The 25,989-nt window shown below is 36.3% G+C and overlaps 1 pseudogene; it reads right to left on the reverse strand.

Moving 5' to 3' along the window:
* Positions 1 to 23,032: 23,032 nt before the first annotated feature.
* On the reverse strand, positions 23,033 to 23,845 carry LOC147393182 (LIMR family protein At5g01460 pseudogene; annotated as a pseudogene).
* Positions 23,846 to 25,989: the final 2,144 nt, after the last annotated feature.

Genomic DNA, 25,989 nt, shown 5'->3' on the forward strand with positions numbered 1-25,989 from the left:
TCGATTGTCTACAGGCATAGTTGAATTTCCTGTGGAATTTTAGGTTATTGACATCCAGTCTTCTTTCAATTTACTGTTAGGGAGACCATGGTTACACCAAATTAAAGTCATCCCTTCTACGCTACACCAGAAGGTCAAGTTTATCAAGGATGGACTAGTGATTACTCTCCATGGAGATGCTGAAATTGTAGGGATTATGAACAGTACTGAAGCTAAGGATGAGTCGTTGCTTGAAATTCAACCAGAACAACAGGGAGTAGAGCTCAGTGGGTTCGAGTTTGAAAAGATATGCTCAGTCCAATGGGATCAAGCCATGAAAGAATATTTTTCAATGGAAAATACCTCTAATTGCTACATGGCCAATATATTCAAGAAAATGAGATTTTTCCCTGGCATGGGTTTAGGACGCAAACAACAAGGTATTAAAGAGGCACCAGTGATTAAAGAGGTCATCGACACATTCGGACTAGGATATAAGCCTACTAAGGAAGATTGGGCCCAATACTGGAAGACAAAATGGGACAAGGCCATTGCTAAAAGGCAAAGGTGCACCACGGATCTCATTAAAATGAAATCCTATCGAAAGACCCTCAATGGTTATTTTGTGAAAGAAGGAGAAGACTTCCGTTACTGTAGGTTCCCAGAGCCGTTCATTGATCACATCACTGGTACTCGTCTGCCGGGGTTTGAAATCTTCTTTGGCATGGAATGGCCTGAAAAGGAAGCAAGCACAAAAGTTAAAGAGAAAAAAGTTGAAGACTGACAGCTCGATCTGGACTCCCTCAACATCGATAAGCTATTCAGTAAAGATCATAGTATCTTAGTGTTGTCAGTTAAGAAAGGGATCCCAAATCCTCAGTCTGTAATCAAACCCGCTGTTGGGTGTCTCTCAAATTATCACATAGTTAGTCCTGTGTTGCATGTCAAGACTGGGTTTGTCGGTCCCATTAGTCCTGTTCAATCTGACATGCTAGTTGAGTCCTTTATTTCTAGTGAGTTTGTCAAGTCTGCAATGAGTCCTGTTACCCCATCTCTTTTTAATGAAATGAAAGAAATTTTTGATTACCCCGAGCGCAATAATAATTTAACTAATAATCTGACTTCGGAGGGAGAATCTTCTGACGAGGAACCTCCCCCTGAAATAATCAAATTACTTGAACAAGAAGAGGAACGTCGGGCTCAACCTCTAATAGAGGAAGTAGAGGTTATCAACCTCGGAATAAAAGAAAGTCCTCAAAAAATTCGGATAGGGGTCACTTTATCTCCCGACGAACGCAAAGGGATAAAAAACTTGCTCAGAAAGTTCAAGGACGTATTCGCGTGGTCTTATGAGGATATGCCGGGGGTAAGCACATATATTGTTCAACATCGGATTCCGTTATATCCTGATGCTCGACCAATCAAACAGAAACTTCGACGTATGAAGCCAGAATGGACTCTGAAAATTAAAGAAGAAGTTACGAAGTAGATTAACGCTGGATTTTTGGAAGTAGTAGAATACCCGGAGTGGATTGCTAATGTCGTCCCAGTGCCGAAAAAGGATAGAAAAGTCAGGATGTGTGTGGACTTTAGAGACCTAAATAAAGTAAGCTTAAAAGACAGTTTTCCTTTATCACACATAGATGTCCTAGTAGATAGTACAGTAGGGCACGTTTTGTTGTCCTTCATGGATGGATTTTCGGGGTACAATCAGATAAAAATGGACCTTCGAGATATGCAAAAAACTTTGTTCAACACGCAGTGGGGGACCTTCTGCTACAAGGTCATGCCTTTTGGTTTGAAGAACGCTGGAGCAACCTATCAAAGAGCAGCCACGACTTTACTACATGACATGATACACAAGGAGGTCGAAGTCTATGTAGATGATATGATAGTCAAATCCAAAGAACGACTAGGGCATGTTACTGTGTTAGAAAAGTTTCTCACAAGGATTCAAAAGTACCAACTCCGCCTCAACCCGCAGAAATGCGTATTTGGAGTAACTTCTGGAAAACTGTTGGGATTTGTGGTCAGTCAAAGAGGGATCGAAGTAGACCCTGTGAAGATTAAAGCTATCCAAGAGATGCCACCGCCCGAGACTGAGAGATTCGAGATTTTCTAGGCAGAATCCAGTATGTCAGCAGATTCATCGCTCAACTCACCAACGTCTGCGAACCTATTTTCAAGCTTCTAAAAAAGAATGAACCAACAGTTTGGAACGAGCAATGTCAAAAGGCTTTCGACCAAGTCAAGGAGTATCTCTTAAACCCGCCTATTTTGGTTCCACCCACACTGGGCGAACCACTTCTTCTTTATCTATCAGTCACAGAAGAAGCTATGGTGCATGCTTGCACAATATGACAAAGATACTCGCAAAGAGAGGGCTATATACTACATCAGTAAAAAGATGTTAGAATATGAACGAAAATATTCGACTCTCGAAAAAATTTGCTTAGCATTAGTATGGGCTACTCAGAGACTCCGGCACTATATGCTGTCTCATTCAATTATCCTGTTATCTCGGATGGATCCTCTCAAGTATCTTTTTCAGAAGCCGGCGTTGACAGGGAGAACCGCGCAATGGTTATTGTTGCTATCAGAGTTTGACATCACGCATGTTACATAGAAGTCTATCAAAGGGAGAGCTGTAGCAGAATACTTGGCAGATCACCCTGTAGTAGAAGGAATAAGGCCTGTCGATCAATTCCCAGATGAGAACATCTTGCACGTTAAAGAAGAATCACATAACCAAACATGGCAGTTGTACTTTGATGGAGCCGCCAATCAAAGTGGGTATGGAATAGGGGCAGTCTTGTTTTCTCCGGAAGGATGCCACATTCCTATCGCTATTAAATTAACCTTTTTGAACACAATAACATGGCTGAATATGAAGCATGCATCGCAGGGCACGAAGCTGCTTTGAACCTGGGCATTACAAAAATTGAAGTTTTTGGGGATTCAGCCTTGGTCATACATCAGTCATTGGAAGAATGGAAGATTAGGGATGAAAAATTTAAACCTTATCATGAGTATTTATTAAACTTAGTCAGTAAGTTTAAAGCTATCCTGTTCCAACACTTGTCAAGGGAGGATAACAGATTTGCTGACTCCTTAGCAACTTTATTTTCAATGATCCATTTACCCCCTAGCATGGAATTGAGCCCGATCACTGTTGAAGTCAAAGACAAACCCGCATACTGCCATCAGATCAATATTACTACTCGACTACCCGATGGAAAGCCATGGTACACAGATATAAAGAGAGTGTTGGAAAAACAAGAATTTCCGGAAGGAGCATCGAGGAAGGAACGACAAATCCTACTAAGATTAGCATCTCAATTCATCCTGTGCACAGGAAGTTTATACAAAAGGTCTTATGATGGGATTCATTTGTCGTGTGTTGATGAAGATCAAGCTGAATAGATAATGATTAAACTACATTCAGGAGAATGTGGTCCTCACATGAGTGGGAAAATGTTAGCTAAGAAAATTATGAGACAAGGATACTACTCGCCCACGATGGAAACAGATTGTCATCACATGGTCAAAACCTGTCATAAGCGCCAAATACATGCGAACCTTATACATGTGCCACCATCTCAATTAGTGGGTCTGACTTCACCATGGCCATTCTCAGTCTGGGGAATTGACATTATTGGTAAAATATCGCCTAAGGCATCAAACGGGCATGAGTTGCCATCGATTATTTTACCAAATGGGTTGAAGCTACCTCTTATGCTGTCCTCACTGCGTCTCGAGTTTCAAAGTTTATTCAAACGAACATCATCAGTCGATACGGGGTACCTTTGGAGTTGATCTCTGATAACGGGTCACACTTCAAAGCTGAGGTTATCAAATTGTTTTCAAAGTTTAAAATTTCACACCACAAATCATCTCCTTACCGCCCTTAGACTAATAGAACAGTCGAAGCAGCTAATAAGAATCTCAAGACTATCATCAGGAAAATGTGTCAATCACATCGAGATTGGTCAGAAAAACTACCATTTGCATTATGGGCATATCGAACTTCAATTCGATCTTCCACTGGAGCTACTCCCTACTCCTTAGTGTGTGGCATGGAAGCAGTCTTGCCAGTTGAAATGGAAATTCTGTCTCTTAGGGTCTTGTTGGAAAGTCAGTTGTCAGAAGCAGATTGGGTTCATCAACGGTATGAAGAATTGAATTTGATCGAAGAAAAACGACTGAGAGCTTTGTATCACGTGCAAGCTTATCAAAGAAGAGTCGTCCGTGAGTTTGACAAAAAGATCAAGGCTCGTCACTTATAAGTCGGGGATTTAGTACTCAAAGAGAATCAGACACCTATTTTTGACCCTAGAGGGAAGTTCAAACCAAATTGGGGAGGTCCGTTCATCGTCAAGGAAATACTACCAGGAAAAGTTGTTAGGTTTCAAGATCATGATGGAATCGAATTACCAAAACCAACTAACCTTGACCAAATCAAACGGTACTACATTTAAGGAGGCCATCTTTGGTCAAATCAATCCTTATATTACCCAGTTACCCAGTTCAATATATCCTTTCTCAACCCCTTTGCAGTCTTTTAAAAAGAAAAATTATGTTTTTTTCTTTCTCAGCCCGATCACCTAACCTAGGGGAGGGAAAATTCGAACTACATTTTGGTCTAATCCCAAAATTCTGGGGTACGTAGGCAACCTGAGAAGTTACTTCAGGCCCGACCACATAAAAAAAAAAAAACTATTTCCCCACACAATAAAGAATCAAGAAAGAAAAGAAAAAGAAAAGAAAAATATCTTCAAAATGTGGAAGAAAATTTAAGGCAAAGTAAAAGAAATGCCACACAAGGGGCATTCGAGTTTTTGAGTCTCAAAATCCCTTTCTTTTTATACCTAGTCCTAAGCTTACCTATAAAAATCCTCTTAAGTACCGTGCGAAAAGTCAAGGAAGATAGCAAAGCATGATCAGACAATAACTCTAGAAGTTCAGAGGAGAAGAAAAAGATAAAAAAAATGATGAAGCCTGCTAAGTTGAAAATCCGAAAAGGGCTACTTAGGCAAAAATTAAGGCAAGCTCGCAAGGTTGAAAATCTGAAAAGACAACTTTGACAACAGTCAGAGCCAAGAAAAAAAGAAAAGCTCGCTAGATCGAAAATCTGAAAAGGCGATCTAGGCAAAAGCTAGAGCAAGCTCGATAGATTGAAAACCTGAAAAGGCGATCTAGGTAAAAGTTAGAGCAACAAAGAAAAAGAAGAAGATCCCAAGCTGAGAACGGTCCGAGCTGAAACATCAGAAGTCTGAATAATCAAGTTCAATACTTAGATTAAACCAGGCATAGACTCAGAAGCCACAAGTATCTTGTCTATGATCGATATGAAAATGTTTACTTCCCCGAGTGAACCAATGGAGAAAAGGGTGAATTTTATGATGAGTCCCAAAAGAAAATATTTTGTTATCTTGAGCCTGACTCAAAATCTTCAATAAAATTAATCAAAATTAAAAGTTGGATCTTTATTGCGCTTGTGGTAATCAAATATTTCAAACCTTCATACAAGGGGCATTTTCTTTCTTCTTTAATATAACTTTTCCCCCTTATACTAGGGGCATTTTTTTAATTTTTGCATGATGTGTTCAATTATCTTCAATGCCATGTTCATTGTCAAACTAGGGGCATTTTATTTTTGAGATATGATAATGAGAATCCCAAACTTAAGGTTACCCTCTTGATAACAGTTTTTCAAAAATTTTTGAGGTTCAAAAGAAATAAAAACTCGGGTTTTAAATTCATAAAACTTTTGGATAAAATCTTGAGGTTCAATAAAAAGCATTTTGGATCTCACATAGGAGACAGGACATTCATTCTGTCTCAGATCTCTTCATTTCCAGATCCAACCCCTCTTTTCCAGATTCATTTTCAATCGTTCTTTCCCAGATTTATTTATTTAATCTCAGTTTTACTCAGTTAGATGTCATCGAGGGCTTTCTCGGAATTATGCTCAGATACCGCCGAGGGTTTTCTCAGAATTATGCTCAGATGCCGCCGAGGGTTTTCTCGGAATTATGCTCAGATACCACCGAGGGTTTTCTTGGAACTATGCTCAGTTATCGTCGACGGTTTTCTCGAAATTATGTTCAGTTACCGCCGAGGGTTTTCTCGAAATTATGCTCAGATGCCGCCGAGGGTTTTCTTGGAACTATGCTCAGTTACCGCCGAGGGTTTTCTCGGAATTATGTTCAGTTATCGCCGAGGGTTTTTTCGGAATTATGCTTAGATGCCGCCGAGGGTTTTCTCGGAACTATGCTCAGTTACCACCGTGGGTTTTCTCGGAATTATGCTCAGATGTCGTCGAGGGTTTTCTCGAAACTATGTTCAGTTACCGCCGAGGGTTTTCTCGGAACTATGCTCAGTTACCGTCGAGGGTTTTCTCGGAATTATGCTCAGTTACCGTCGAGGGTTTTCTGAGAACTATGCTCAGTTACTGCCGAGGGTTTTCTCGGACTTATGCTCAGATGCCGTCGAGGGTTTTCTCGGAACTATACTCAGTTACCGTCGAGGGTTTTCTCGGAATTATGCTCAGATGCCGCCGAAGATTTTCTCAGAATTATGCTCAGTTACCGCCGAGGGTTTTCTCAAAACTATGCTCAGATGCCGTCGAGGGTTTTCTCAGAATTATGCTCAGTTTATATTCAAATTATGCTCAGTTTATGCTCAGATTATGCTTGAATTATGCTCAGATTTTACTCAGTTCCAACTTAATCTCTTAGATTTTAAATCACACACTTGCACAGTTGTTATATCAGTCAAGGAGAATTTTCTAAAATTCAAGGATTTGACACCGTCAGTGAGAGTTTACGCTCAAGGACCTGACAATTTTTAGTTTGGGGAGAGTGTTACCCTCAAGGATCCGAACATCTCGACGAATTGCTAAATCAGGCTGCAAAATGAACTGTCACTAGCTTTGACATTCAGATATCGCACTATCTACCAAAATAGATTTGCTATCTAGTTTGCTTCAACCCTCTGCCAAAGAGGGGCATCTATAGACACCTCATTTTTGCACTCGCCTGATTAATCAACTCGTCAACCCAATCGCAATGATTCCAAATGATGGATGTTTATTCCATTGTTTTATTTTGTTACTAGAAATGTTTCAGAAATCCGAATGAGGTATCTCGAACTGACAAAACCTTAGAAACCACGCTATGCTAGGAAAATACGACTCCAGAAACATAGAAATCATCATCTTGCAGACCCAAAAAGAAGCTTTATGATAAAAATCACTAAAAATTGATCAAATCACCAAAATACCACTAACATCAAAATGACCCTAGAGCTTACGTTACTATTAGGAAAACCCTTTCGAACACATAAAACAACAAATCGAAACCAAATAAATCATTTCACCAATTTTAACAGAATTCGACAAAATTACGAAAATGCCCTCATAAAGTTCATGACCATTTCACACAAAAAATTTCATAAATGACACAAACTAATATTTCCATTGAATTCCTTATGAAAAATCAATTTTAAAACATCCTAAAACATTAAAAATCGACTTAAAACGAGAAAAATCCTCTCTGGGGGAAAAACGGTAATTTCACAATTGTCATAATTAAAAATTTCGAAATTAATAAATAAAACATTAAATAATTAAAGTGAAAACATTAATGAAATTAATTTAAAAATTTAAACTAAAAAAATCGATCAATCGGACTCTCATGAAAAATTGTTGAGGGTTCGTGAGATATTTCTTTAAAGACCCCTCCATTTGGGGGTCCAAAGAATTAAAGATATAATAGAGGGGGGTTCTCAAAAAATTTAAAATCAATCAAATAAGACTAAAGTCAAAATTAAAGTCAATTAAGCAGGACTAAAGTCAGGATATTAAAAGTCAATCAATTAAGACTAAGGTCAAAATATTAAAAGTCAATCAAATAAGACAAAAGTCAAAACCCTAATAGAGTTCTAATTAAATAATAACTCTATTTAATAGAGTTCTAACTAAAATACAACTCTACCTAAAACAATTCTAATTAAAACACAACTCTACCTAAAATAATTCTAACTAAAATACAACTCTAACTAAAAGAACTCTAATCAAATACTAATGCTATCTAAATCAACCTTTAAAAAAATCTATAAATATGGGTCCTTACACCCTATTTTCGTATCAAATCATAAATCCTAAGAGAAGTAGGTCTAAAAACCTCCCTAGCCTCCCATAAACCCTAGTTTTGGAGTCGCAACTCCTTACCTAACATCCCTCCTTCGATTTTAGCATAAAAAACACCTAAAAGCCCTTTCAAAACACCCCAAAATCTATAGCAAACTCGAAGAATCCAGATAAAAAAAGGAGATACCTTGCCTCGGAGATCAGAAATCAAATCCGGAGACAGAACTAAGCAAGAAATACGGTACAATGAGCAGTTTTATCGGATCTGAGGGAACAAGGTCTTTGCTATCGGAAATGTATAATTTCTTATTTTTTTTATTATCTAGGTTTTTTTTAGCAATATAACTTATTTGGGAAATTAGTAGAGACCGGCTTTGGCCGGGCGGGGTTGGTGCCTAACACCTTCCAACCCCGTAACATGATCCCCGAATTTAATTTTTTTTTTTCTGTTCTAGATTAGTTCTTTATCCATTTAGAGTCATTGATCGGTTCCTAGACCGTAATAACTAGGTGGCGACTCCCAAACCTGAAGGGTAAAAAGCGGATCGAGGGCGCTTTCAATTAGATCATCTACTGGAGCTACTCCCTACTCCTTAGTATATGGCATGGAAGCAGTTTTGCCAGTCGAAATGGAAATCCCATCTCTTAGGGTTTTGTTGGAAAGTCAGTTGTTAGAAGCGGATTGGGTTCGTTAACGGTATGAAGAATTAAATTTGATCGAAGAAAAATGACTAAGAGCTTTGTACCACGTGCATGCTTATCAAAGAAGTGTCGCCCGTGCATTTGACAAAAAGATCAAAGCCCGTCACTTACAAGTCAAAGATTTGGTACTCAAAGAGAATCGGGCACCTATCTTTGACCCTAGAGGGAAGTTCAAGCCAAATTGGGGAGGCCCGTTCATCATCAAAGAAATATTACCAAGAAAAGCTCAGACTTCAAGATCATGATGTAATCGAATTACCAGAACCAACCAACCTTGACCAAATAAAATGGTACTACATTTAAGGAGGCCATCATTGGCAGTATCAATTTTTTTGCTACCCAGTTCAATATCTCCTTTCTCAGCCCTTTGCAATCTTTTAAAAAAAATATTCCTTTTTCTTTCTCAGCTCGATCACCTAACCTAGGGGAGGGTATGCGAACTACGTATTTTGTCTACGATCGATCTGAAAGTTTTTCCTTCCCCAAGTGAATCAAAGGGGGAGAATGGTGAATTCCATGATGAGTCTCAGAGGAAAATATTTTACTTTCTTGAGCTTACTTAAAATCTTCAATATAAAAAGTCAAAATTGAAAGTTGAATCTTTATTGCGCTTGTGGTAATCAAATATTTCAAACTTTCATACAAGGGGCATTTTCTTTTTTCTCTGATATGTAGTTTCCCCCTTATACTAGGGTATTTTTTTGTTACAAGATGTGCTCAATTATTTCCAGTGTAATGTTTTCTGTTAAACTAGGCGCATTTTTGATCAATGTTAATCCTAAAAGATAATGGGAACCCCAAATTTAAGGTTATCCTCTTGATAGCATTTTTTTAAAAAACCCTTGAGGTTAAAAAGAAGTTAAAATTCATAAAATTTTGAAAAAATCTTGAGGTTCAAACAGAAGCGTTTCTGATCTCACATTTGATTGTGCCCAGAGATTAACTCATTATAGGGCATTCTTTCTTTCCTAGATTCAATCATCCCTTCCCAGATCTATTCATTCCCAGATTTAATCATTCTTTTCCAGATCCATTTTCAATCATTCTTTCCCAGATTTAATCACTCTTTCTCAAATTCATTTTCAATCATTCTTTCCCAGATTCATCCCTTCCTTCCCAGTTTTACTCAGCCAGGTATCGCCGAGGGTTTCTCAAAATTATGTTCAGATACCGCCGAGGGTTTTCTTGAAATTATACTCAGATACCGTCGAGGGTTTCTCAGAATTATGCTCAGATGCCGCCGAGGGTTTTCTCTGAATTATGCTCAGATATGCTGAGAGTTTCTCAAAATTATGCTCAGATACTGCCGAGGTTTTCTCGGAATTATACTCAGATATCGTCGAGGGTTTCTCGAAATTATGCTCACATATCACTAAGGGTTTCTAGGAATTATGCTCAGATACCGCCGAGGGTTTCTCGGAATTATGTTTAGATACCGCCGAGGATTTTTAGGAATTATGCTCAGATATCGCCGAAGGTTTTCTGGGAATTATGCTCAGATACCGCCGAGGATTTCTCGAAATTATGCTTAGATGTCGCCGAGGATTTCTCGAAATTACGCTCAGATACCGTCGAGAGTTTTCTCAGAATTATGTTCAATTATCACCGAGGGTTTCTTGAAATTATGCTCAGTTTATACTCAGATTATGCTCAGATTATGCTCAGTTTATGCTCAGTTTATGCTCAGTTTATAGTCACTTTATGCTCAGATTCTACTCAGTTCTCACTTAAACTCTTTGAAATTTATCTTAGATGTTAAGTGCACACACTTACACATTTGTTTCATTAGTCAAGGAGAATTTTCTAAAAAATTAAAGGACCTGACAACATTTTAATTCGATGAGAATTTTTCGCTCAAGGATTCGAACGCCTCGACGAATTGCTAAATCAAGCTGCAAAATGAACTATCACTAGCTTTGGCATTTGGATATCGCATTATCTACCAAAATATATTTGCTATCTAGTTTGCTTCAACCTTCTGTCAAAGAGGGGCATCTGTAGACACCCCATTTTTGCACTCGCCTGATTAATCAACTCGTTAACCAGATTGCAACGGTTCCCAATGATGGATGATTATTCTATTGCTATATTTTATTGCTAGATATGTTTCAGAAATTCGGATGAAGTATCTCAAACTAACAAAACTGTAGAAACCATGCTACGCTAGGAAAATATAACTCCAAAAACATAGAAATCATCATCTTGCAGACAAAAAGAAGCTTTACGATAAAAATCATTAAAAAATGACCAAATTATCAAAATACCCTTAACATCAAAATATCCCTAGAGCCTACAATACGCTTAAGAAAATCCTTTCAAACACATAAAACAACAAATTGAAATCAAATAAGCCATTATGCCAATTTTCACAAAATTTGACAAAATTACGAAAATACTCCTCATAAAGTTCACGACCATTTCGCACAAAAAATTACATAAATGATACAAACCAATATTCCCATCGAATTTCTTACAAAAAATCGATTCCGAAATATCCTTAAACATTAAAAAATAACTTAAAACGTAAAAAGTCTTTTCCGAGGGCAAAGCGGTAATTTTATAATTTTAATAATTAAAAATTCTGAAATTAATAATTAAAAAATTAATTAATGTAAAGTGAAATCCTAATTAAAAGTAAAGTCAACTAAGTAAGACTTAAGTCAAAGTCCTAAAGTCAAGTCAAGTAAGTAGGACTTAAGTCAAAACCCTAAATTCTAGTCAGTCAAGTGAGACTTAAGTCAAAACCCTAATCAATCTAATAAGACCAAAGTCAAAACCTTAAAAGAATTCTAATTAAACTCTAACACTAACTCTAGAATTCTAATTAAACTCTAACACTAATTCTATAATTCTAATTAAACATTAACTCTATCTAATATAAACCTAATTTAACACTAACTCTATCTAAAAAGCACCTAAAAAAATCTATAAATAGGGGTCTCTACAACCTATTTTCGGATTAAAAAATAAATCTTAAAAAAAGTAGGTCAAAAAGCTTCCCTAACCTATCATAAATCCTAATTTTGAAGCCCCAACTCCTTACCTAACATCCATACCCCAACTTTAGCTCAAAAAATACCTAGAAACCCTTCAAAAACACCTAGAAAACCATAAACAAACCAGAAAAATTCAGATCTAAGAAGGAGGTACTTCACTTTGGAGGTCTGAAGCGAATCCAGTGATAGAACAAAGCGAGGAGTACTGTACAAGGAGCCGTTCTATCAGATCTGAGAGAACAAAATCGTTGCATTAAAAAAAAGGTGACTATTTTTATTTTTTCATTATTATTTAGGTCTTTTTAGCAATGTAGTTTATTTGGAAATTAGTAGAGATCGGAATTTGTTGGACGGGGTTGGTGCCTAACACCTTCCAACCCCGTAATGTGATCCCCAGACTCAGCATTTTTTTAGTAGTTTAGTTGTTTGTTTATCTGTTTCGAGTCAGTGTTCGGTTCCTAAACCGTAATAACTAGGTGGCGACTCCCAAACCTCAAAGGTCAAAAGTGGATCCGCGCACCCCACGCATCGAGGGCGCTTTCAACTAACAACTAATATAGTATTACAACATCATGTACCGATTAGGAGTGATCTAATCGTGAATCCCAATTCTCTAATTCTACTACTTTACCAGTATATATTATGTATTTGTTGCGTTATTTTGAATTATAAAATGAAATGCATGTTTAATGTTTTCATTTTGTCAAATTAGATCTGTATAAGAATAAAATGTTATAATGAGTACTGCTGATTGATATGTTGCGAATATTTCAAATTTTTAGTTACTTATCCCTGGTTATATGTACCAGTTACTCATTTATTTTGTAAAACTTTCTATGTATTAAAATGATTTAGTATGCTTACTCGTTCATGCTAAGAGAAGTTATTAGTGAAAATTGGTTGTTTACCTACTAGGTAACTATTGTTTCTAACCTTTCTTTTCCGTTTTTTTAGTTTCAGAGCTAATAGTTGCTGAGGCAGGTGTGGAGTTGGCAAGTGAGGAGCATCTGGTTGATCATATAGACGACTAGAATCCGTTATTTGGTGACCTTTAGGAATATACCTAACCGCATCAGTTCGCCTAGGTTGTATATAGATTTTGGGTCGAGAGTTAGGAGTATGTTAGTGAGAGGACATTTTTGTAATCCTATATATTTTTACTCATTCCGTACTCAGATCTATCTTTACGTTGTTCGAAGTTTATAATCTTCCGCTGTTGTATAGTTTTGGCATATATATATATTTAGGATTTGTTGTATATTGGTTTATAAGGATTTTGAGTGCCTTGGAATGCTAACATAAATAGAAGAAACAATGTCAAAATCTTGGAGCGCACCTAGTACATCGAGATCTGACATGGGGATTTGTGTTAGTATTTCGGGGGCATCACACATGTGAACCAAAAGTTGATTGAACTTCAAGGGGACTCTTCCCTAAAGGCACTTGCAATGGATCCATCTACCACTTTGAGATCTCTACAAGTAGGGGAGCCTTCCGCTCTTGTTTATATGAATTTGGCAATAATAGATTCAATCGATGCTTCCGTTCTCTTCAACTTACAACAAGTCTTGGATGCCCATAACATTGTATTTGAAGCACTGACAGGCCTGTCGTCATCACTGTCACATGAACATTGTATTAATGTCATACTAGGAAACAAGCCAACTAATGTAAGGCCCTACCGATATCCACACTATCAAAAGGGTGAAATTGAAAGGATAGTTCAAGAGATGCTCTCATCAGGCATTATTCAACCAAACAATAGTCCATTTTTTTCCTCAGTGATATTAGTTTGTAAAATAGATGGAAGAAGGCATTTTTGCGTCGATTATCGTGCCCCAAATGATATTACCATAAAGGACCAGTTTCGATACTTGTGATCGATAAGCTTTTGGATGAGCTACATAGGGCTGTCTTTTTCTCTAAACTAAACTTGCGATCAGGTTTTCACTAAAGCATGGTCCCGTACGAAGATATACACAAAACAACTTTCATGACTCATGATGGCCACATCGAATTCTTGGTGATGCCTTTCAGCTTGTTTAATGTTCCCTCAATATTTCAGAGTATGATGCATGATGTGTTCTGCACGTACCTTTGCCAGTTCATTATGGTAGTTTTTGATGGCATCTTAATTTATTGCAAGTCTTGGTCTAACCACGTGGAGTATGTTCGCATTGTTCTAGCCAGGCTACATGTGGTGCCCCGTGAAACGCTCACACAAAACCCCATGTAAGATCTCGAGACACTAGGTGGCGCCTCAAAATTTTGGCATGGTCTCCTCTGTTTATGTTAGCATTCCAAGGCGTTCAACCTGCACCTGACAAACGACATACATTACCTTGCATATATACCTACAAAATATAATACAAGCGGAAGCCTATATACATCTAATAACGTATGATAGATTAGAGTGCGGAAGGATAACCAAAATACAGGATTATACAAACATGCTCTTACTCTAATAAAAATCTTAACTCTCAATACAACATATATAATACTCCTGGACAAATCGACACCATTAAGGGGTGTAGCCCCAATACTCACCAGGTGACGAACTCTTGTTGTCCATCTGACCCACAGGATGATCCTCACTCGTGTTCTATACCTGCCTCGCCAAGTACTGAATCTGAAATAAAATATGGAGAAGGAAAGGGTGAGTAACAATGGTTATTCAGTAGGGAAGTAAACAATTTCTGTCAATAACCTCTCCTAACATGAACGAATAAACATACTGAATCATTCTAAAATATGCAAAGTTTTACAGAAATAACTACGATTAATTGGTACATATAGCCAGGGATGAGTAACTAAACATTTTAAAACATCAAATTACATCAATCAACAGTACCCACTATACCATTTTCTTTTCATACAAATCTAATTGATCCAATGGAAACATTAAACATGCATTTCATTCTATATATCAAAATAAGCAACAGATACATAATATACAATGGTGAAGTAGTGGAATTAGAGAGTTGGGATTCACGACTAGATCGCTCTTAGTCGGGTCTGGACATGATGTTTCATAATAAAGTATTAGTTCCTGATTTTGTGGCTAGTCACTGTTAACAATACTTGCGGTACCATTTATCCGGCTCAGACTGGTCGTTTGACGTGACCGTAAGAATAGGTCTTTTTTTGATGTGTCAGAACGTTCGACTACTATAGATTGTTAGTGATCACTGACTAATCATCTTCATCCATGCCTTCAGGTGTGCATGTGATTCCTAAATATACAAACCATTTGTATACAACCTCCTTTACATTACAAGTTCAGTGGTAAAGATAGAGGGGAATAAACCCAGATTCTAGTTGTGATTCCACTCTCATACGCGTCCCATACCAAGTATGAACTTGGTGGTCTTTACCGTACATCCCAGGATAGTACACCACTCCGGATGATATAACGTATTATCCCTTCAAGTAGTCACAGATTCTTTAACAGTTCACAAAAGTTCATATAATATATATATATATATATATATATATATATATATATTTTCATTTGAAAATAAAAGAGAAATTAACAATACAAGGTTGAAAGTAGATATCCAGTTTCCTACCATGCAACTATGGCCACTCGACCTAAAAGAAATAATAGAACTTGGAGCTTCTACGGCAACAAAATTTAAATAAACATGCAACCAATCATTATCCTTGGATATCCTTCACCAACTTATATACAACATTACAATGTAAAATGTAGACATCATCCCTCGGGTGTGATTTTTACATTTTACCGTTTCATCCCCTTTTCCTTTTTTTTTTCCTAATTTTTTGTAGTTTTCAATCTATCGAACAAGATATTCACTTTTTGATATTCATCAACTCAATATGAGTTCATTAAATATTAAATCATTTTTTCCAACTATGTGAAAGCGCCCTCGATCCGCGGGGTGCACGGATCCGCTTTTGACCTTTGAGGTTTGGGAGTCACCACCTAGTTATTACGGTCTAGGAACCGAATATAGACTCGAAAAGGATAAAAAATACTAATCCACTAAAAAAATACTGAGTCTGGGGATCACATTACGGAGTTGGAAGGTGTTAGGCACCAACCCTGCCTGGCAAACACCGGTCTCCACTAATTCCCAAGTAAACTAAATTGCGAAAAGACCTAATAAAATAAAAAAAGAAATTTATACCTTTCCGAAGACAATGGTCTTGCTGCCTCAGATCTGAAAGAGCAGCTCCTTGTACAGTACTTCTCGTTTCGTTTTGTCTCCGGATCTGATTTCTGATCTCTGGGGCGAGGTAGATCTTTTTTAGATCTGGATTCTTCAAAATTTTTTATGGATTTCTGGGTGTTTTTGAAAGGTTTCTAGGTGTTTTTCGAGCTAAAATCGAAGTATGGATGTTAAGTAAGGAGTTGAGGCTTCAAAATTAGGATTTATGGGAGGCTAGGGAAGTTTTTTGACCTACTTCTCTTCGGGTTTATTTTTGGATGCGAAAATAGGTTGTAGGGACCCCTATTTATAGATTTTTTTAAGTGTTTGTTTAGATAGAATTAGTGTTTAATTATAATTCTTTTAGTTAGAGTTATATTTTAATTAGAATTATTAGTTATAATTATTTTAGGTAGAGTTATATTTTAGTTAGAATTCTATTAAATAGAGTTATTATTTAATTAGGATTATTAAATAGAATTATTATTTAATTAGAACTCTATTAGGATTTTGACTTTTGGTCTTATTTGATTGACTTTAGTCTTACTTGATTGACTTTAATATCTTGACTTTAGTCTTATGTGATTGACTTTAATATCTTGACTTTAATATCTTGACTTTAGTCTTACTTGATTGACTTTAATTTTGTGGAGAACCCCCTTCTATTATATCTTTAATTCTTTGGACCCTCAAATGGAGGGTCCTTGAATAAATATCTTGGCAACCATCAACAATTTTGCTTGAGAGCCTGATTGATCGATTTTTTTTGTTCCAAATTTTAAATTAATTTTATTAATGTTTCACTTTAATTATTTAATATTTTATTTATTAATTTCAAAATTTTTAATTATAAAAATTATAAAATCACTGTTTTGCCCTCGGAGAGGACTTTTTGTGTCTCAAGTCGATTTTTGATGTCCTAAGATGTTTAAGAATCGATTTCTCGTAAGGAATTCAATAGAAATATTGGTTTGTATAATTTATAAAATTTTTTGTGTGGAATGGTCGTGAACTTTATGAGGGGTATTTTCGTAATTTTATCGAATTCTATGAAAATTGGTGAAATGATTTATTTGATTTCGATTTGTTATTTTTATGTGTTTGAATTGGTTTTCCTAAGCGTAACGTAGGCTCTAGGGATATTTTAAGGTTAAGGGTATTTTGGTAATTTGATCATTTTTTAGTGATTTTTATCGTGAAGCTTTTTTTTGTTTGAAAAATGATGATTTCTAAGCTTTTGGGGTTATATTTTCCTATCGTAGCGCGGTTTCTACAGTTTTGTCAGTTCGAGATACCTCATCCGGATTTCTGAAACATATCTGGTAACAAAATAAAGCATTGGAATAAACATCCATCATTGGGAACCGTTGCAATCGGGTTGACAAGTTGATTAATTAGGCGAGTGCAACAATAGGGTGTCTACAGATGCCCCTCTTTGGCAGAGGGTTGAAGTAAACTAGATAGCAAATCTATTTTGGTAGATAGTGCGATATCCGAATGCCAAAGCTAGTGACAGTTCATTTTGCAGCCTAATTTAGCAATTCGTCGGGACGTTCGGATCCTTGAGCGTAAAACTCTCCCCGAACAAGTTTGTCAGGTCCTCGAGCTTGAACTCTCACTGATGATGTCAGATCCTCAAATTTTAAAAATTTCTCCTAGACTTATGTAAAAGTGCACGTGTGTGCAATAGTGTGATGCTTACTGAGTAAGAATGTGTCAGGTTTTAGAGTTCTTTTCTCGTTGACTATAATGATTCAAATTGAGATGTGCTTATGCAACAAAAGCAATCATGGAAAGGTTGAATAATGAGGTAATTGGAGTCATAACATTGTAGGAACTTCGTTAAATCTTAATTGAAAATCTTTTTTAGAGTTCGAAAAAGTTTGAGTCTCGTTTATCGGACTCAAACCTATTGTTACCACGCTTCTCGGGCTAAAGAACTTAAACAATCCTGTTAATTCATATGATTCAAACGAAGTTGGAGTCTCATTTCTCGGACTCGAACTAAGGTTTACAGGAACTTAAACAATCCTATTAAAATTGGAGTCTCATTTCTCGAACTCGAACTAAGGTCTATAGGCATTTCAAAAAACCTATTCATTCTATGATTCAAAAAGTTGGAGTCTCGCTACTCGGACTCGAAACTAGGTTTGTAGGCATTTTAAAAAACCTACTCATTCTATGATTCAAAAAGTTGGAGTCTCGTTTCTCGGACTCGCACTTAGGTTTGTAGGCACTTCAAAAAGCCTACTCATTCTATGATTAAAAAAGTTGGAGTCTCATTTCTAGGACTCGAACCTTATAGACACTTCAAAAAGCCTATTCATTCTATAATTCAAAAAGTTTGAGTCTCATTTCTCAGACTCGAACTTATGTTTGTAGGCACTTCAAAAAGCCTACTCATTCTGTGATTCAAAAAGTTGGAGTCTCGTTTCTCGGACTCGAACTTAGGTTTGTAGGCACTTCAAAAAGCCTACTTATTCTATGATTCAAAAAGTTGGAGTCTCATTTCTCGGACTCAGACTTAGACTTGTAGGCACTTCAAAAAAACCTACTCATTCTATGATTCAAAAAGTTGGAGTTTCGTTTCTCGGACTCGCACTTAGGTTTGTAGGCACTTCAAAAAGCCTATTCATTCTATGATTCAAAAAGTTGGAGTCTAGTTTCTCAGACTCGAACCTAGGTTTGTAGGCATTTCAAAAAGCCTATTCATTCTATGATTCAAAAAGTTGGAGTCTCGTTTCTCGGATTCGAACTTAGGTTTATAGGCACTTCAAAAAATCCACTCATTCTATGATTCAAAAAGTTGGAGTCTCGTTTCTCAGACTCGAACTTAGGTTTGTAGGCACTTCAAAAAGCCTATTCATTCTATGATTCAAAAAGTTGGAGCCTCATTTCTCAGACTCGAACTTACTAAGCCACGTTTCTCGGGCTTAGATTTATAGGAACTTAAACAATCCTATTAATCGAGCTCAAAGTTTGAAAGATCGGGCCTTTATTGGCTTATCATGCATCGGGATTCATAATTGTCATTAGACTTCATCAGACTTTTAAATAAGATTTTCCTTTTTATCATGTAATTAAAAACAAAATTTTGGAATTAAATGACTTTCAAAAAATGCTCTTAGTTTCAAGGTTGGCTTTAACTGGAACTTGACTACGAGACTGATGGAATGGATTACGCTTGAAAAATATGGACTTTGATGTATGACAGATAGAAGAACTGACATTCCCTTAAATTTAAGACTCTTAAGGTTATCATATGTGCAATAAGGGATTGATCATTTTCTTTCGAATTTCTTTTGAAAAATGCTAGAGCTGGACTTAAAAAATCTTGATAAATATTAGAATAGAAGATCTTTCTCTTCAAAGTGGTTGATGATTCTACATCTCCCATTAGCGAACACTTGAACAAGTAAACATACTTTTGAAGATCCTACAATGTTCAAAATGACTTCTGATTTTTTCGACTTCAACATTGTCTTTGTCGGATGTGAGCTCTTGGCTGAAAAATGAGTATTATGGTTTGAATGGTTCTGCATTTTCTAGTTTCTGCACAAGCTTCCTTCTGAATTTTTCTTTTTGATGGGACCTTTCCTCCCATTTGATGATGCCCTAATTTTTGCCTAGATCACCTCTTCAGGTTTTTAATTTAGCGGGTTTTATTTTTTCTTTTTCTGATGATGCCTTTATTTTTGCCTAAGTCGCCTTTTCAGGTTTTCAACCTAGCAGGCTTTCTTTTTTATGGTTATCCCTAAATTTTTGCCTAAGTCACATTTTCGGGTTTTCGACTTAGCGGGCTTCTCTTTTTTTCTTGAATAACCAACTCGATAACTTCTTGATTCTCTGCACCTTAACCGAGTTAATTAACATTCAGGAGGACTTAATAGGTGGGCTTAGGATATGGTTTAGAAAGAAAAGATATAAGGCTAAACTTCCCAAAATGCCCCTAGTTTGACATTCTCTCTTTTTTGTCAATTATTTTGATTTTTTCTAAATGCCCTTAGTTTGGCATTCTTTTCTTTTTATCAATTCTTTTGATTCTTTTTTCTAATGCCCTCAGTTTGACATTCTTTTCTTTTGACCTTTAATAGGGGATTTTCCTTTTAGATGATACTTTTCTTAAGAGAATACACTTATTCTTTATGTGACTGGGCCTGAAGTAACTTCTCAGGTTGTCTACGTACCTCAAATATTTCTTTTTCTTATGGAATCAGGTCAAAATGTAGTTCATACTTAGACTCCTTCCAAAGGTTGGTCGATGTGGTTTAAAAAAAATAGGTTATTGATTTTTTTAGAGGTTGCGAGAGGCTAAAGAAGGTTATATATATATATATATATATATATATTTTTTTTTTGGTAAGATAGGAAAATGGTTCGACCAAAGAAGGCCTCATTTGGTGAATACTGCTTGACTTGGTCAAAGTTTCAGGAATTTAATATCTGGATTGCTCTGTCAAGTAAGGTTTTTGGAGAATGAATATTCTTCAATCTTCTTTTGTCAAATCGAGTATGATCGAGTTTTCTGACTATTCAACTCTTCTAAAACTTCAAAATTTTTTTATTCTCTTATGAATGAAAACTCTCCTCTTTTGAGTGAAAAACATGGTAGATCCACTTGTATGTCTTAACGTCTTTGTTGATGCTTTCAACTATATCATTTTTGACCAATAATCTTTGACTTTGAAATCACTCTTGACTTTATGTCTTGATCTATTTTTTTGTGCGATCCATCCATGTATCCTTATGAGACTATGCAAGAACTTTGTTGAATTCCTCAAGTAAGTTTACTATTATCTCATGTTCTCCTGAGGATAATGTATCACCAATTTGCATTTCTTGAGTGTACTCTTTAATTCCAATATTTATTAAGTTTGACTAGTGAGCTCTAAGTCAATCCTCATGTTAGATATTATATTCACATCATTATTGCACACAAGATATTCAAAAGCTTCTTTGTTTTATTAGAAGACATAGACTGACAAACTCGACTAAAACTCGAAAGTTGAAGAAAGACTAACGTAACTGAAACAACTAACTGGATTTAAAGACTGACGAAAACTGGATTGAAACTCAAAGAAAACTCAGGGACAATTACCTACAAAGAGAGGGTCCTTTTGGGTGGATGGACTACTTGGACTTGACATTGGTATTTTGACTAGACGATTCTTTGGACGGACCCAAAATGACACAGATGAGGGTTTAGAACGTTTAGGGGTACCTAAGATTAACCATCGATTCTGAAGATTTCACTCTTAACCACATGATTAAAATTTTGATATAAATTAGCCCTCTAGTGGAAAATATCGAATCCAAATACACTATAAGTTATAGTGACCAAGAATGTGAAAAAGATTGGTCATGGGTCTACCCCTGATTAGGATAAAACCTTTAATCAGATAAATTAATTTGATCTTAAGATCGAATCTTTCTATATAAAGTGGTCCGAATCTTTAAAAAATGAAACTAATTAGTCCAACTGATTTGGTATTGATTAGTTTGATCCATTTGTCAATTGGGCAAATTGGTTTATTTGGTTCAAATTAATCGGTACATTTCACCGATTGGGTCGGACCGATATTGCGGGTTTTGTTTGATTGTTCTGGATCGGTCTGCCCACTTACCTGTTGGTTGGATTGAATAAAGCAACCCGGGAACACCCATAGTCAGTTCGGATTGTGACCTATAGGAAGGCTTCTAGACTCTAGATTTACTACGTGCAATGCAATTTATCTGGCCACCCTTGTCTAAGTGCACCTATATACCTCTCGAGCGTACTCAATCAGACGGTACGTGGTGACTTGGTTTGATATACCGTATAGGTGATAATCTAAAACTTCAACTCACTTTTTTGAAGCCAAAAACAGCCAGTTTGATCCCCAGTTGAGAGGTGGCACACGATGCTGAGCAATGGCCCACTTAAATACCTCTTGTCTAGAATAGACGTAGTCTATCCCCTCGTACAGTAGGGTACAACGGGCAGGATCTCGCTTAGGCACTGGTTTTGACCAAGAAGTACAATTGATGTACTTAGATTATCCTTTATATACCTACAGGTACGAGTTAAGAGTTGTAGCTTTCATAAATGGTTTGGCATCCCACGAGGGGACCGACCACGTACTAGTACTATGTTGGCAATCGGGACATGTGACTGTGTGGCTCACAAGAGGTCAAAGGCTCAGGTCGCTCCAGCCTGGGTGCATCGATATACCTTTCAGAGTCACCTGATCAGACGGTACTGATGTCCCAGTTTGATATACCCTAAGGTACGTGACTGGAGTTGTGATTTTCATGAATGACGTCGCATCTTCGAAAAGATCGGGCCAAGCACTAGTGTCACGTTGGCTATATGGGACATGCAAGCATGCAAAACATTAAACGTGCTCGTGGTATGTGCAAAACGGGGTGGGGTGTGCCCGGGGCCTTTTTCCAAACAAATGGGCCCATGGGCCTGATTAAACCATTACAAGCAAAGGTATACATTGATCAAGAAAGATTAAAACATATCCATATGGTTCAAATTAAAATTAAAATATGCACATCTCAAGCAGATATCAATGGTACATTAATCAATGAATATAACATGGAATCTGATCCAAACCAATATTAAAACTAGCAAACAAATTTTTTTTTTTCAAGTCAAATGGATTTGTTTTTTTTTATGGTCCAATCGAGGATCTCTTTGGATGATCTCAAACAAATTGGTATTTCGATGAACATTAAATTGGGGATAAGAATGATTATTGGAGGATTTAAGAAACAACCCCCTTTTTTTTTCTTTTTTTTTGTTTTTCTAAAAAAAAAACTCCAAATAAAAACCTAGAAAAAAATCAACCCTAAGAAGAAACAAAAAAAATTGTATAATCACATCAAACCTTTCATAATCAAATAAAGGATTAATAAACACCGATGGGGTGTTATATAAAAATTGGTGTGACAATAGTGACCTCGACAATAAGAAGATCTCATTAGACAAAGTTGCCACCAAATTTCTTTCCTCATATATGTGGGACCATATGAAGCTGTTGTTTTCAATTCTCTATCTTTTTTCCAATTTCAGTTGACTCCTTGATATACTGTGAGCGAGTGATGACAATTTTAGGATGCCTAATGAATGAAAATACGAGTCCCAAAGGCAGGCAAGCAATACCAACACCGCCAAATATGGAGAAAAGGAATGATCCAACAATGGTTGCAAGGGCTACAACATATTCTGGAAAAGTGGTGCGCATGGTCCAAGATTTTTCTGATGAAGCACTTGCTGAGTAAGCAGAGTACTGGTGAAAAGATGAGCCAATACATGGTTGATTATTTGAAAATTCAGTCCAAGTACTTGGGAAGTTTGTCGTAGGTGAAGAAAGGTGTCTAACAGTGAAGTCCACTTTTCCCACTAGACCATATAAAATTCCAAGTAAAAGTCGGCAAACAATGGTAATCGTCCTAACCCACATCAACGCGCTCGTTATCCGTTTCCCCACACTCTTTTCCTGATCTCCTTCGTAGTAGAACATGGCAAACGGGATAATGAAGAACAAAAGAATGGCATCTGTGATGTAAACCGCGAGCCATAGATCCTTCATAGGTAGAGTGAGACTACAAGCTCCATTGTAGATTGCGTGACGACAGGCCTAACGATTTGCAACATCGGCTGGAAGCATCAAGATTGAGATTTCATCAATGGCGAGGCCTAAAATGACTACGAATTTGGGGAAATAGGCCTGGTTTGCGTCATCTGGGTGTTGATAGTTAACGAGGAGGTAGACATTGAAGAAGAAAACCAGAACGCAAACCACTATCGCTACGATTACTGGGGCAAGATTGAAATCCCCCATTATTTCTCAATTGATCTTCGAATCAAATCGATCGACCGAGAGATCGATTGATAGAGGTTCTTTAATGGTGGAGAAATCGAAGGAGACAACTCGTTTGATCTGAATTTGAAGATTTGAAGCATAGAAGAGAGAGAGAGAGAGAGAGAGAGAGAGAGAGAGAGATCAGCAAGAAGGAAACGTTTTTCCTTTTTTCTGTTATCTACCAAGGGAGAAGAAGATAGGAAGAAGAATTTCTTCTTCTTACTAACGGCACACCGCCCCTTTCCTTAAACACAATAAGGGTTTAACGGTTAAAATCTAACTTTTACTAAGGGCACACCATCCCTTAAAACCATCAACACATTGGTGTTTGCTAACAGAACCTAAAAAAAAACCAAATTTTTTTTATATACTAATTTTGCTACTTTCCTTCTTGCTGTCAATGGGCAGCACAACTAACATAGAAAAACTAATATTTTTTTTTTTTGTATTTTGAAAAATTAACCAACCAATTTAATAAATTTTTTTAAAAGACTAAAAAAAGTTGCTTGCACGTACCTAAAAACTATCCTCTTATTTTTTTTAAAATAAAAATAAAAAAATAAAAAAACAAGAATAACACTACCAAAGGATGGATCCATACATGTAAAAAAAATCGAATAATGATAGTCTTAGAAAGACAATTTTTTTTTTTTACAATCTCCGTGACCTATTAATCATTATCCTTAATAAAATTGTCCCTTTGAAATTTCGCATTATTTAGGACCATTCCGAATGACCCTTTATTGAATCATAAAAGGTGTGCTAAACACAATATTCAACATAATGATCACTAATAGAGCCAAGAGAAGGATAAACCATAAACATAGACAGATAAAAAAAAAAGAATAAAAAAAAACAAAACATAAATTAAAAAAAATAAAATAACAAAGGTCTCTACTAGCAATGCTTTCCATACTTGGGGCTTTTCAAGTCTGATCCTCAAGATCCCTAACGGAGTCGCCACTGAAAGTGCCCTCGATCCGCGGGATGAGTTGATCCATTTTTGACCTTTGAGGTTTGTGAGTCGCTACCTAGTTATTACGGTCTAGGAACCGAAGATAAATTCGAAACGGATAAAAATGACTAATCTACTAAAAAAATACTGAGTCCGGGGATCACATTACGGAGTTGGAAGGTGTTAGGCACCAACCCCGCCTGGCAAACGCCAGTCTCTACTAATTTCCAAGTAAACTAAATTGCTAAAAGACCTAATAAAACAAAAAAAGAAATTTATACCTTTCCGAAGACAATGGTCTTGTTCCCTCAGATCTGATAGAGCAGCTCCTTGTACAGTACTCCTCGCTTCGTTTTGTCTCCGGATCTGATTTCTGATCTCCGAGGTAAGGTATCTCTTTCTTAGATCTGGATTCTTCAGATTTTTTTTATTTATGGATTTCTAGGTGTTTTTTAAAGGTTTCTAAAGGTTTCTAGGTGTTTTTCGAGTTAAAATCGAAGTATGGGTGTTAGGTAAGGAGTTGAGGCTTCAAAATTAGGGTTTATGGAAGGTTAGGGAAGTTTTTTGACCTACTTCTCTTCGGATTTATTTTTGGATGCGAAAATAGGTTGTAGGGACCCTTATTTATAGATTTTTTTAGCTGTTTGTTTAGATAGAATTAGTGTTTAATTATAATTCTTTTAGTTAGAGTTATATTTTAATTAGAATTATTTTAGATAGAGTTATATTTTAGTTATAATTATTTTAGGTAGAGTTATATTTTAGTTAGAATTCTATTAAATAGAGTTATTATTTAATTAGGATTGTTAAATAGAATTATTATTTAATTAGAACTCTATTAGGATTTTGACTTTTGGTCTTATTTGATTGACTTTAAGATTTTGACTTTAGTCTTACTTGATTGACTTTAATATCTTGACTTTAGTCTTACTTGATTGACTTTAATTTTGTGGAGAACCCCCCTCTATTATATCTTTAATTCTTTGGACCCCCAAATGGAGGGGTCCTTGAATAAATATCTTGGTTACCATCAACAATTTTGCCTGAGAGCCTGATTGATCGATTTTTTTTGTTCAAAATTTTAAATTAATTTTATTAATGTTTCACTTTAATTATTTAATATTTTATTTATTAATTTTAAAATTTTTAATTATAAAAATTATAAAATTACTGTTTTGCC

This window comes from Akebia trifoliata, chromosome 10 (assembly GCF_017979445.1).
Source record: "Akebia trifoliata isolate Shusen 1 chromosome 10, ASM1797944v1, whole genome shotgun sequence".
NCBI lineage: Eukaryota > Viridiplantae > Streptophyta > Magnoliopsida > Ranunculales > Lardizabalaceae > Akebia > Akebia trifoliata.